This window comes from Rhea pennata, chromosome 3 (genome assembly GCF_028389875.1).
Source record: "Rhea pennata isolate bPtePen1 chromosome 3, bPtePen1.pri, whole genome shotgun sequence".
Taxonomy (NCBI): Eukaryota; Metazoa; Chordata; class Aves; order Rheiformes; family Rheidae; genus Rhea; species Rhea pennata.
The window spans coordinates 88,266,740-88,281,759 of record NC_084665.1 but is presented as its reverse complement, the minus strand read 5'-3'; the positions used below and the strand labels follow the sequence as shown (position 1 = coordinate 88,281,759).

General features: G+C 43.4%; 1 protein-coding gene across 4 annotated transcripts in view; it reads right to left on the bottom strand.

Moving 5' to 3' along the window:
• BACH2 (BTB domain and CNC homolog 2) overlaps positions 1–15,020 on the bottom strand; it is a 196,826-nt gene that overhangs the window by 83,747 nt on the left and 98,059 nt on the right. For 3 of the 4 annotated variants that reach the window (XM_062572745.1, XM_062572746.1, XM_062572744.1), the window contains one exon: positions 5,663–5,814. The gene's annotated coding sequence lies outside the window, so the exon portion shown is untranslated. Of the gene's footprint in view, positions 1–3,713; positions 3,793–5,662; positions 5,815–15,020 lie in introns of those variants that run through there. The other variant, XM_062572749.1, reaches the window with a different exon arrangement.

Genomic DNA, 15,020 nt, shown 5'->3' with positions numbered 1-15,020 from the left:
CCGGTTTGGGTTAGAGAGAAAGTTGGTTACCCCGTCACCATCTCTCGGCGAGGCGCCAGCAGGAAGGCTCCTCCGGGGGACACGCCAGGCCGGTGGAGGGGCTGCGCCCCACCGCCTCCGGGGAAACGCCTGTCATCTCATTCCCGGTGGCAGGAGGAGGCGTCAGCGGCCCCGGGCGGGCGGCGGGCTGTGACTCGGTCGCTGGGGGGGGGGGGGGGTTGACGCACGCACACGTGCGCACGCACACGCGGGCGGTTGCCTGCAGCAGCGAAAAATAAAAATCGCCGCCGCAACAACACCTAAATTCTGACTATTTGAGTGCCAGGGACAAAACTGAAGGGAAGGGTCTGGCCCGTCCAGCCAGCGCGCTCTGCGTGCGAGTCACCAAGCCAGCCTCCTCCGGTGGCCCACGAGCCGTCGCCACGCGCCGGCGGGCTCGGGCACCTCGGGCGCGTGGCTCTCGGTTAGCAGCCTGTCTGCTCGCTGCACACACGTGTGTGCCCACACCGCAACCGTGCATGAAGCTGCAGCTGACGTTCTTCAGGCTGTACCTAATATATCTGTTCTAAATGCATATATACATATACGTGTGTATGTGCATATAAATATATATATATATATGTAATTTTTCAATCAGCAGATACTTCCGCAGCAAATACTTATCAGTGCCCCAAGCCATGGGTTAGCCCTGCCTTGGGTGTGGAGACATGGGCAGTGCTGGGGAGCATCCCATTACACCGAGAGATTGCCCAGCCACGGCAGCGATCAACGGTTGTACGTATTCTCAACGGCGGGCAGCAGGAGTAACCCAGATAACGAGCAGCGAAGAAGATTTGCTTTAGATTATAGGAACAATCTTTCTGGCTATTTTAAGAGCGAAGTCCCGGGACAGGTCGCTGCAGGAGCCGGCGGACCACCCTCACTGTGGGACGTTTCAAGCCGAACGCGTTAGCGACGGTGCACTGGGTGCACAGCCCTGCTCAGAGCTGGCGGGCAGAGCAGTGCGCATTTTCTAGCCTCTTGCTAGCTCGAAGACATGTCATGTCAGTACCACAAAACAGGCAAAAGAAAGCTTTTTCTATCCTTAAATGCTGCTTTGCTGCTTACCACTGACATGTGTCACACCTGGGACTTTATTGCCAATGCTCAGCCAAAGCCCCAGCAGATTCCTGGTCTCCAAGCAGGGAAACGTACCAGAGAAATCACGACATCCATTAAACAGCATCACTGCGGCTACCAGTCTGATGGAAATCACCTCAACACTACAGTGATGTACGCTAATACGGAGCTCTTAAAAAGGCAGATGTCAAAACTCTGCACAAAAAGACCTCTCTCATCCATGCGAAAGCATTTCTAGACACACACCAGCCCTCTGCTAGGAATAAGGCCTCATTTAAATAAAACACACGGCCCATAGGAACATCTCACTTGCACGACCAAGATACCAGCGGTATTTGTACCCAGAGTTGAGCAACTGCCTCTCCTCTCTATCTTCACTGCATTCCTATCAAATACTGGTGATAAGTCAAATGTGTGCACCTCTCAAAAAGCAAGCCTGAAAGCAGGACAAATAGTTCTGCAGCATCAAAGAGAAAACACAAGCACTACATGAGAATGGGACTTTTTTTTTTTTTTGCGATTTTGTGACAGATGTGCTAACATCTCAAATTAAAATCCAGTGCTGCCTGCTCAGTAGCATAGAAACACCCTTTTCCTTAACTATGACCACAGCATTTGGGAGAACTGGGCTAGATTTTTTAACAAGAGTCTCAAGAGTTTGGTAAGTAGATATTCAAAGGGATGGGACTTCACCTTCAGAAATCTGGTTTCCTCGTTAATCCAATCAAGTTTCCTGACCTTTGAGCGTAATTTAAAAAAAAGATATATTTTTTTCCCAGCCTCTGGTGGTAGGCGGATGACAGACATCTAATCACCAAAATCTGCATCTTAAAATTTTACATTATCGACATCTGCCTACAGATGGTTGTAGGACAGAGTTAAAGAAATTTTGCAAGCAAAAAAAAAAAAAAAAAAAAAAAAAATTCTGACGAACTCATACCTAGAGAATATTAATGTTGTGTGTAGAGGTTTTCTGAATTCTAGCTTTGGGGGCTTTTTTTGGAGCAAAGCACTTAAAGGCTCTTGCTGAATTCTCAACACAGTACGTGCATAAGTAGCACAAATTAAGACAATTTACCATCCTCAGAATGCCACTGATTGACGCGTTATTTTTGCTGCTTTTACAGGGAAAGAAACAGCACCGCGGCTGCAGCTCGGAGCATGGGCCAGCTCCCCACGGCAGCCGTGACCGCTCGCAGCCCCGTCTCCCCATTGCGTTAGGCTGGGTTTAGCAACCTGCTCCGTCGAAACAAGGGAGAAACCTTCTGCTCTGAATTCGAAAATCAACACGTACTGTTTTTACGGAGATCAATCACATCAAGCAGCACCCGAGTAATGTTATAAAATGCAAATAATAATGAAACGAAAGGGGGGAAGGTGTACTTGCATACCAAACACGCCGCAGCTCAGGGAAAGCTGGAGCAATACTGCCAGACTGTTTTAGCTAGGCTGACCTTGTGCGCACTTCTCAAGTCAATTTGGTGCTCAACTATGACTCTAGTGTTGGAAACAGAGATTTCTGATTTTCCACAGCACCAGCAGGAGAACAAAACATCCTGTACATGCTTCTGCCAACGTGCTTCAGCTGCGGACAGGGAATGAGAGGGGTATTCTTTCCATTTATGTCCACTCAGCTTCTGGCTGCTCTTCAAGTCTTCTCCGAAGGATATCATTTTCAAAGCTAGTTCCTCTGACAGGGATTTTCATAGTGAATTTGCAAGGTGGCCGATCACAAACATCTCAAAAATCACAAGAAAAGCCCACAAAAATAAGGCTTCAAAACTACAAGGGAATTGTGTTAAGTACAATTAAGAAATGGTGGGTTGCCTCTTTTGGCTTGCTTCTGAGTTGTTACATCTCCCATTTTCAAGTTTTTTTCCCCTAAGACCAGCACTAGAAACATACTTTAAATGAGATCCAAAATTCTCATGTAGTCAGATGAGTCCTCCTACAGAGATTTTCATTAACTATGCCACATATTGCAAGGCCCATAATAAAATGGCAAGTCTCTCCGTTTTTGAGAAAACAGAACCAAACCATCACGTTGTTTTGGCCTCATTGACAGCAAATTCTCTATCAATCCTTTCTCCATTGCCTAGCATTTCACTGTTATTTTCGCCAATACCCTTTACCTCAGGAAAAAAGAAGAATCTCCTGTCTTTAAAAACTGAGTTTGCATACGCTTTAAAAAACCCTGCTTTTCTTCCACAATAGATTCTTTTTTGTTTTGTAGCCTATATCTTATGTCACTGCAAATAAAACAGGTTATACATCATATGCAGGTTTATCTCTAATATAAAGTCTCCACTTCCAAAATATTCCAATACTTTTTTTTTTTTTTTAGTATATATTTAAGTAATATTACAATTCCTAATAGACACTCAGTGTTAGTAAGTAATCAAGGCAAACTGACCAGAACAAGAGCTGTGGTTGGCTTCCCCGTCCTGGCCTGATTAGTCATTAAACTGCATAATATGAATTTATGACTCCAGTTGAAAAAACAAGGGCAGGATGCCAGCCTTCATAATCAACATGTCAGTGCTTATTTCAGGAGGGGGAAAAAAAAAACAAAAAACAGAAAGACTTCTTCTAACCTCGCTGTGTCCCCCTCCACAACCCAGTCTGCCAATGGTTTTCAAGGAATTCCTACTTCTGCCTTTTTGTTATTTAACAGCGAGGGCCCGGAGCTATTCCCAGCCGGAGCAGCACGACCACCACAAAGTGCGGAACAAGATTTAAATTCCCCTGCTGGGGCCGCTGGAAGCAGATGTCCTTATAGAGGCTGCGGCGAGGCCCAGACCTCGCTCCAGCGTGACTTTCCATTCCGCGCATTCCCCCAAGGTTTTTCTGGCCGAGTTATTCGACCAGCTGCCGGTTGTCACATGTGTCCGCGCAGCACAAGTGTGCAGCGCAAGCGGCGCGGGAGCCAGCTGAACCGAGAGGCGCAGCATCGCTGCTCCCAAAAGCGAGCACGACGGCAGCGGGGGCAACCGAACAGCCCCGGCTCTGAGGCCGGGCCGTGGATTTTATACAAGATTTGTCCTGTGCTGCGTGTTTGCTCTCCTGCTTGTGAATCCTGGGTTAATGTAGGACTGATGCTGGAAACCACTGGAAAGTACAACGTTGCGAACCACAATTTTGTGTTACCTCTGGTTCAGGTGGCTTTTTGCCAAGCTGCTCTACACCATCATCCAAAAGACGGAAATCTCTCGACCACAATGGGATTTTTTTTCAATAAAACAAAGATAAAGGCTTGTGCTCAAGCCTTTCTCCAAACCTGCCAGCTGTGGAGCATCCTATCCTCTGGGCTGTGCAGACCCTTGTGTCCACAGTCTCCTTGCAGAGCTCCTTCCACCTGCAGATCCACCCCAGCAAGGCTGGGACTGCTGGTGGGTGCAGAGTGTCAAATTAGTCTTAGCTTCTCCCCACTAGAGGATGCTGTGAGGGGTTCTGGAGGATTTAGCCGTGGTGTTGAGTAGAGGAAATCTGTGCACAGCACCACAGCCGTTCTCCCATCTTGGGAGAAAAAATCTAAGCACATAACACGCATCAGCAAATACTCTCCAGATGAAGGAGATAGGAAGGGGTCTTCTGCCCCTTCAATCCCCTCTGTCCCTAGCAAATCTCTGTGTGGCTTTCCCCACCCTACTACAGTATTTGCATAGTTCTTTCAACATCAAATAATCACATTTCCTACACACATCAAGCTGGAAGGAACATGCTGACTGGCAGTGCCCATGCCCTGCCTTTTCTGAACGACAAGCATGCAGGGATGCAATGGGATCTCACAGTGCAAATCAGTAGTCAAATGGGAGGCTGCCGAGCCACGGTCCTGCCTGGGACGACCCCGGCATGATAGCAGTGCTCTTGATAGCCTATCGCTCATGTATGTCAGCTCTGACTTTTGGATGAGCAGCTAAATTTGTGCCTCACATGTGAAGCTCATGAAAGGAGCTGGAAGTGGCTCTTAAAATGCAGATATGACTGCAGCTTACAGGGCTTTTCTGGGTTGCAGCTGGGGGAAGAAGCAGCAGCATGGTGCTAGGACTTCTCCGCAGCAACCGTTCTGGAAACCACAGCAAAGGAGGAGGATACTGGTTTTACGATTGGAAAAAAAATAGAGGGATGCCTACAGTCCACTGAGCAAAGGTCGGCCTCTGATCTTGTGTGAAGCATGAGTGTGACTTTAGCACAACACCCCAGGGTAAGCGTGCATAAAGTTATCCAGTTGTGGAAAAAAGCCTTCATAACTGGAAGGTTGGGGGGGGAGGAGAAGTTATTTTAACTACTTTTTGCTAAGGTTTACTATGGAAGTGGAACACTTAAAGCTTTCAAAATGACAATCACCATTTAAGCTAAAAGAGCCACTAAGAATACTTCAATAACAATTTATTCACAACCTAATGTTTGTTGTTGAATTACAGCTTTTATGGTATTTTTCTAAAGTATGATGCTTGCGGCCTCCATCTTGCCTCCCCCAAAACCTCTCTTATTGCCCCCCCCCCCCGCCTTTAAAAAGAAAGGAACTTGAATCATGACTTACATGTAACTTTTCTAGGTTCTGTGCTGGCTAAAACGTTCTCACGATGCAGGGAACGGGATCAATGGAGAAATTAAGAGGCTACAGCAATCCATTAAGAAGTGGCCCTCCTAAGCTTTGTAGGGCAAAGTTCTGGCAATTCAGTCGATATCAACCTAAAATAAAATGAAGCCAGTCATTAAAAGCCAAGCATCAAATCTGCTCAAAACTCCCTTCTTTCCCCTTTATAATTCTAAAAAGAGCTTATCTTTTCTTTTTTACATAGCAGGTCTTTACAGCCCAACATTAAAATAATGTGTTGCCTCAGTGACAGCCTATGTCCATTACATACCTCATCTTACCTTTAAGCTGTAAATTGCTTACAACTAGGACCATGTATTTTTGGCATTTGTATAGCACCTAGACAAATAAGGCTCCTGAGAAGAATTATAAAATAGATGATAAACTAATGGTTCTGTGATTGGTCTAAGAGATCATACTGTAAGTATCTGCATACTTTGCACACATACTAATGAAACTCTGCACATCACATTAGTAAGGTGTTTCAACAAAACCACCAAAATGATCAAAAAGACTTTATTTAATGATTAACAACAGCATTTGTCTAAGCTTAGCTTTGATTTTATCAGGAATTTTAAATCAGGATCAACATGTTTGTTCCTCTTCTTCTGGGTCCTTCTTCCGGGTAGCTTCAGATAGGGGAAAAAAAGCCCTTTGGTTAGCATCCCCGGATCAACGTAATGTGTGCTATGCTCCTCCATTCGGCCATGCTTCACGTGACTCGGAGTCAAAAGAAAACTGGAGCGGGAATAAGAAACCTGTTGGCCCACAGGAGAGCCACGGGCCACCAGCAAGGTGCAAGAAGGGGCTCGTGGCCCTTCTGCATGGGGTGGCCTCCCCGGATAGCCGGCGGCAGCACCCAGCCCAAATCCTGCCCGGTGCCAAGCCCGAATCACACGGAAATGGTTCTTGCCATTTACCAAGGGAGTGTTCCCGCTCCGCCGCCGCTGGGAACGAGCGTGGGAAGGAAACGCTTGCAGACGGAGAAGTAAGTAATTTAAGCTACGAGGATTTTCGATTTGAAGTTTCATCAGTGCTGGTGCCCAACATTTTACATTACTCTTTTTCCAGAAAAAAAAAAACACTTGAATACTTAGAAACTTGAATTCATTTACATGAGTAAAGTCGGTGAATTGGGAGAGAAAAATGAGGATGATTTTCTTTCTAACAGAAGGGGACAGCAGTAGTACAAGAAGCAGCACGTACACATCTTTGCAGGGTCACTGCAAGAGTTGTATTTGCAGAATTACCACAAAAAAAGCTAAGTAAAGAAATGGTAAGGAGCAGGCAACTGAAAAAGAACATTTAGCCTTTTTTAAAACTACTATTATTTTTCTGAAATTTGCAAAGTGAACTTTTCAGTTAAAACTTTTGGTTAGTACCTCCATAAACACATAAAATAGTAACATGAAAGCACAAATGAAAGGGCTTTTTTTTTTTTGATATGCAGTTCATGGTAGAATCACATTTAACAAAAAAGCTCACTCCTTTTTCTGAGCATTGATATCACAGCATTTTACTCCAAGTCTTATAAAAACTCAATCATTTATGAAGAGTAGGTTATTTCTTCTGGATGGTACCCTACTAGATGATTTATTGCCAGATGCTCAGAATTCTGCTACATTTAAACATTATCTGCACATATACTTAAAAAGAATCATGAGACTATTCTAAGAATGCAACACTTGTGTCTTTTCAACTCATATTTTTTTCCCAAGTGGGCACAACATTAATTGACAGACTATACGAGGACAAAATATTCAAAATCTTTATGGTTACAAATATACATTATATGAATTGCCTATAAAACTAAAAATAAAAACTCCAAGTCTGTTCAGTCATAAATCACTGGTAAAACAAAAATAACTGTTGTTTACTCAATGGCCAAAGGGATAAAACCAGGGAAGCCTTTGCTTTTTTGAGGAAACGTTACACTTTTGAGCTAAAATTGCACTTGCTGTAGCACACCAGAAGGAAAGGAGAATAAATAAAGTGGGGAATAGGAAAACAAAAATAAAATAAAATAAAATAAATAAAGGGGAGAGGGACTCTCATTGCCACACTTTTCTGAGAAGGTGTGATTGATGTTCACTGCTGTAGAAAGCATGAGGCTACCTCCCAAACATTTCATTCCCTTCTGCAAATGTCTCTCTCTCTCTCCCTCCCCATGTTCCCTAGATATCCTTGCCCTACACAGGATGATCCAGAGAGCATCAGGTTTTACACATGATCTAAAACATGAAAGCAGGAATCTCTCTGCCTAGAGGTCAGCTTAGGGGAGAATGAAACCCTACCCCTCGCCTATGCTCAACATCTAGGCTATTTCATGCTCTCCATTTTATATAAGAGTTTTCTTTGTGAAACAAGTAAATTATTAAAAGTGCAACTATCGCTACAGCTCTAAACTTGCATATGTAAAAAATGAGCTTATATGAAATAAAGAGCCAAAACTGTGTGTAATGAAGAAAAGTTTGAGCATTTGAACACAGTGACTGGCTAAGTTTACGACATAGGAAGAGCTGTATCCTGTGCAGAGGAAGATGCAATCTCCACCCAAGCACTGTATCCCTGCAGGCCCCCAGTGTGGATCTGCACACGGGGGCAGTCGATCACCGGATAATGAAATACTGCAAAAATCCTTCAATATTCAGTATTTACTTGAAGACCCAGCTCCTGGACTCAGGTGAGTGCAAGGAAACTTTATCTCTAATTTCAAAAGAAACTTCTGCCTTCACAGTTGCAGAGAAGACTAAAAATTAAATTACTTCAAATCAGAGGTTCTAAACTTTTCTTTTAATTATGTTCTGTAACAACTTCTTATTACTTTTTTCCTTTTTTTCCTTTTTTTCTTTTTTTTTTTTTGAGGGCTTACAGTATTGTTTGAGGGCTCCTGGAAGAATGCAAATGTAAAGGCAGACACACCGGACACCATGGTTGGCAGAAGGAAGCGCAAAGCTAAAAAAGTATTTACTTCAAGAAAACATCTTCCAACCTGTTTTTTTTTTTTTTTTTTTTTTTTTTTTAATACCGTGGGTGTGTTTCAAAGAGAGGTTATGTTGGTGCCGTTAATGAAAAATAACACAAACTTTGATGCTTAAGAGGAAGAAAATAGAGGTTCTTCAGCAAGCGATGAACAAAACAGTGAGGATGGTTTGAGAAGAGTGAGATGAGCGTCGCTGGCTGCTTCTCTGAGTAGCACAGAAGATCTTTCCAGCAAAGAAAGTAGCGCAATCACGCTCATGAAAACCAGAGAAGTCAGGCAGGCAACGTGGGAGGCCAGCCACAAATATACCTCTGGGTTAGCCTATCCATCCATGTTCGTAACAGATATGCAACATCAGGGCTAAGTCAAACAAACGCACACGACGAGATCAGTTGGCGCGCTTCTTACAAACACGGATAGAAGAAAAAAATAAGAAAGGCACAGCAACAGAGAACAGGAAGAAGTGAGCACAGATGTGTAAACAAGAACTTGTGTTTTCTCAAGTTATGCCTCGCTTGATAGAGCTTAATGTTTATTACCCCAAAGCATGTAGAAATGAGTTCCAAAAGTCTAGGATCCGAGTCTGTTACGTACAATACTATCACAGATTAACAAACATGTTTTCTTTACGTTTCATATGTTTTCAAGTGAAGCCGAAGAGTATTTCTTTCTGGTTGAAACTGCTTCATTATAACATTTGTAGTTTGCAACTGCTTGAAGTGTTGCCTGAGGCTGGGAAGGTATTTGCAATGCTCCTGACATCTAGTACATAATCCTGTCCTGAAATCTATGAATTAAACCCACGATGATGTTGGCATCTGATGCCAGAAAAGACACACAGGCTGCTTTACTTATGAAAGTATTTGATCTTCTTCTTGTAATAATCGACTTGGTCCTTGATTTTGCTGTGTATGGGCTAGCTGGATGAGCACTTAACTGAGATGAGATTCAACTGTTATTTAGATAATGATAAAACCGCGTGAAGAATCAGTTTGGCTAGAAACCACGACCAAACTCATCAGAAAAAGCATTAAGCTAATCGCAGTTGGCTGACTGGAGGTGAGCACAGCTACTTTTGCTCTCTGCTAGCCAGGGAATTGTTTGAAACGGTCTGCAAACTGGATTTTCCTTAACTATACTTAGGTTCTAAATGGAAAACCTTCAGAGCATCTGGGGGATGTGTGAGGGGGAAGTTTTCCACTTTCTCTTGCCCTCTGGTTACAATTAATTTTGTGACACTTCAGCCAGGCTGGGCTAGGAGAGGTGGGAACAAAGTTATATGGAGACTAGTTCAAGACCCACGCCACATGAGCTTGTAAACCTTTTGATATAAAATCTGAATTAGTTTAACATAGGAATGAATATTCCTGAACTAAAATAAAGCCACGGTCAAAAGCATTTTTTTCTTGGTAATGTGACTCAAGAAAGAATGGCTAGACTTAAAAGGAAAGTTAATATATTCTGTAAGAAGGACCCCCACATAACAATAAGTACATATTACCAAATGACACAGGCTGAACATTTATGCACCCTGTAGCATAAAGTACTAGAAAAACAAAATACAGCAAAAGCCACACCTAAGACTTTGTGTCAAATCTGATGAAAATTCACGTCTGGTGTATTTCTCCTTATGGACTACAGACTTTGGTAAATAAACACACAAACAAGACAAAATAAAATGGTTCAGTGACTAGGATGAAATCACCCAAAATCACCAACTGTCACAGAGCCTTGACACCAAACCTGGAATCTCAAAAAATGATACTGGCTTCACCAGCGCTCAGACTCCTGAGTAAGAACACTTTTCATGGCAGTACTAACATGGCAGTTCACTGGATTTATGTGTGGGGACTCCTGCCCCAACACGTCAACCACGAGAACTGCTGTCTCCTCTGCTGCAGGAAAGTTCCATTGAATGCTTTGAATGATTATCACAGTCAGAATTTTACTGCTAATTTCTTTTTAAAAAGGCGAATCAAGAAAACAGTTAAAATACAGAATGAAAGAGCAGGCCACAGTCAACCACAAAAATTCCCCATAAGGTTCAGCATGTGGGAAACAGATAAGTAAATGCTGTGAAAGATGGACAATATTTAAGTATTAACACAAATGGTTTTTTTGGGAAGGTTTATCTGGCATCTCTACCGGTTTTCCTCAAAGCCCTAATACAAAAATAACTATGTCTAAATCTGACTGGGAAACATGGCAGCAGCTCAACATTGCTGCCTTTTTTCTTTCTACTATAAAAGCCAACTGTTAGTTTGTCTTTAGACATACTAACTTTCAGGTATCTTCAGATCAGGGTGAAACCAGATAAACACTTGCCAGGTCAACAAGTTCAGTCGATGGTCTAATTTTCATTAGCCTATGGAATGCAGACAGATGCATTTAACATTAGGTCAGGAGAAATAAATGATGTCTTCCTCTGAGATGTACGCCTGGTTCCCTGCGCTCTAGTTTAAAGGAGAGGAATTGTCTTTTAGCTCAAACAAATGCCAACCAAAAGAGTTGCACATCAGATTATAAAGCAAACACAGCTCAGGTTTTGAGATGTAACTAGAAGCACACTAACAGGTGCCACAAAACGCCGAAGGATAAGTGATTACCTTGATTTATCTAGCTTGACTTCTCCAGGAATCCCACCTCCCTTTTCAGGTCCTCAACCCTGCAGAGAGGCCAAGTGCAGCTCTTCCCGCTCATGCAGAAGTTATCTCAGGTCACTTCAGCAGAAAGAAGTAAACAGAGCAGTAGCACAAGAGACTACACTGATTTCATTTCTATCATCTATGCTGATTATGGCAGGTCTACCACAAGCCTGTGGAAGCTGCAGGATTCAGAACAGGGCAACGCTGTGCCTTCCTAGAAGAGACTGCTTTTTAAGTCCTGCATCTTTACTCTCACACAAAGCAGAGGAAAGTTAAAGAAATTAAAATATTTTGTGGGTTATTTTTCTCCTGTTGCAACAAAAACAGAAAGGTAGAGTCATGATGGGAAAGAGATTCAAAAATAATTCCCTGTTGTGTGAACCCAAGTCGGTTTAACAAGAAAAGCCAGAAAGGCCACGCACAGTAATGCTGAGAAAAAGGAAACGGTACTTCATTTTAGCCAGAGTCATAAATCTTACCAGTGAGTCTCTAACGGCCAAAAGGCAAGCAGGGGAATTTTTATACACAGATAATTAGTTGCGAGCTGATATCAGGTTTACTGTGCTGTGTATTCTGTTTGTGTAGCACCAACTACACACTGCTTTCTGAACACTCAAATCTTTTTTTGTTGTGTGAGGTTTTGGCTGCCTCCCTGCCATTGACTTCACTGGCAGATGCATGGCTGAAACTCCCAGAACCTGCTATAAAAAAGGCCAGATCGAGAGGTATATTTCTGCTCCACAAACACCTTTTGAAGAAGAACCCAGAAAGATTTCTTCAAAGGAGAGTATGTTTATAAAATTGCTGTCTCTACCATATAGCGCATGGATAAAACCAGACACAGACTAATGGCCTTGTCCAAGCATTAACACCCTCATCCTCTTGGGTACAGACACCACTTGGGAATGCTGCACAGGAGACGGTTTGTCCAGGGAAAGGGTTGACCCGTCAAGGAAGAAAAATGAAATGCAGTAGTGGACATTCACTAGCAAGAAGATGCTGCCAAGCTGTTTAATGAGGACTAAAGTCAACATGACACTCTCATCACCTGCTCTGGAAACAGCACAGCTCATAGTGGGAAGCTCTTAACCCTTGCTCTTCAGCCTCTTATTTCATTTCAGACCATGACCAAACACTTCCATTAATGACACATATGTGAAAAACACTACCAATCCTACCAGTCAGATGACACTTTCAGTTAAAGAAAAACTTCTTTTCAGTTTCTAGATGAGATGGTATTCCAGGACGGGCATGTGTTAACACAAAGTTGAGTGCTCTACTTGCCTACAAGCACTCAGGACATTTTTGACATTACCTTAGAAGGGAATAATTTAGTCTAGAGGAAAAGGTCTGGAAGTCTTCATCCCCAGAAGACTCTGCTGAGTTAGAGAACAGCTCAGACAGGACGGCAGCTTGCTCCTTTAAGACTGGCTGACAGATGTTTAGTGGAGCGGGGAGAGTCCGCCCCCTTTCATTAGGATATCTGAGACGGTGCTGAACTCAAGGTCATTCCCTTCGCCTAAACATCTGCCGGAGTCTGAGGCTGTCCGCATGCAGAGGGAGCGCTGGGAGGCCGTGGCCGAGCTCTCGCGGAGGCACTGCAATCACAGCCAGGGAACAAGCGGCTCGAGGAAACTGGATCCTGCTTTGCGGCAATGCAAAGAGTGCCCGGAGGAGCTGCGGTAGGCTGCGGTCCCAACAGACTACCCCAGCGCTGCTAACTGCTTTCTGCTCATCTTCCATATGCTTTTTTTCCCCACTCCTGTGCAAATAAGCAAATTCACCAGAGGTCACACTCTGTTGGTCTGGAATAGCTGGAGACACGTAAGGCGGGCTGCAGAGCAGACCAGCTCCACCGGCCCCATAAGTGTCCTCTGCAGAGGGTTAAGCAACAGCACTCTTGTCCAAGGCTCTGTTCTCTTGGTGCCACAGACTAAACCAGAAACCCAGTCTGTATTTATTGTGTTAAACTACAATTAATTTTTTTTTCATTATTCAGCCTAACGGTACACAGCTGTCACAGAAATCTTTAAAACACATCACTGGCTCTCTTTGAGCTGATTATCTGGATAAGAAACCATAGCCAAAAGACAGGCAAAGATGTGACCAAATTTAAACTCTCTGCTGAGCAAAGAATTTCATTCAAAGGATTGTATGAAATGGGGGAGGGGTTACAAAACAAATGAAGGTTTTGTTTACTATTGGTATAAACAGCTGAAACATCCTCTGTCACTTGGTTTAAGAATCAACATACACTAGACTCAAAGCAATGCTGATGGGTATTACAGCTGTCATGTACATTTATGTGAATGCCCATATTCATGCATTTTTTCTTCCAGACTCGAACTGAGAGAAAGAATCATCTAATAAATCTAACTTTATGCTGAAGGAACCTACTTGGTATACAGAATAGCTCCAAGACAAGAGTCCTTTCAATTGCATTGCTTCAGTTCAGCAGGTTTCTTTGGATAGCACAGCATTTTTTCCCTCAGTTCAAGACAGTTCCATATATTTGTTTTCATTTCTAGCATAATGCTTACTATTCTGATCAGAACATTCTGTAATCTTGTCTGAATGTTTTATTATTAGTTCCTACCTCCCCACCCCACCCTAATAATTATTCTCCTGAGAGGTAAACATTTCAACACGAGTTACTTTAGTGAGAGCCATGAATATGCATTATTTATTTATTTAGGTAAACAGTAATTAAGAAAATCATCCAGACCGTTTTCTCTATGAAATGAACATTACTCCACCAGCCTCGCAGTGGGAATTGCAAGCCCCTTAAACATATACACTACTTTGTCCTCCTCCGCTGTGATTTTCATTTGCAGGCTTCAGGGCACATGGCACCTGACAAGCGAAGAGTCCTCACCTTGTCTAAAGGTCATGCAGTGAATCCAGAGCACCTAGACTGAGTTTCAGTGACTAGCAGTATGTGCTCACACAGCAGCCAAGAGAAGAGCAACAGCACCTGGGGTGCAGAACAAGCACCAGAACGCAGATGTCGGCTCCATCTTCCCTAGGGGAAGCTCAGCTCTCTTTTCTTCACAACATTTGTTTAGTACCTTTGATATCCATTGCTCAATATGCTGATTTCTAATTTTCTTGCGGCAAGACCACCTCTATCAACAACTCCACTTTGATGGTCCCTATCTGCTCTTTTTTCACGTGACAGAGCAGTATTTCCTTACAAAATGGTAGGCATGAGCAAAATGCAACAGCATCTCCTGGGTTTCAGGGTCTCAGGGTCCAGTCAGTGCTTGGATTAATGGACGGGCACAGTGGCAATCCCTAGTGCAGCATTACAACGAAAGCATGCACTCGTCAAGCGATGGTAACGAGGCTCCTTCCCCACAGTCCTGAAAAGGCACACTGTGGGACATGGCAGAGCAGAAGACGCAATGCGTCTCACTGGGTAGGAGCCACATGAGCTGCCTGGCAAGGTGATAGGACCAGCACAGGAAGCAGCGGGTCTGCATTTGACAGAGAAATGCTTGGATTTGTTCCTCCCAGAGCAGTGAGATGCCACTGTATGCTGTATATATAACCTATGTACTGTACACTAAACAAACAAGTCACTTGATTCGATTCCACTGTTGTGGATTTTTTCCTTGATATTACATGACCTCAAATATTCCAACATCCTGTCCTATCTAATACTTCACCAAGT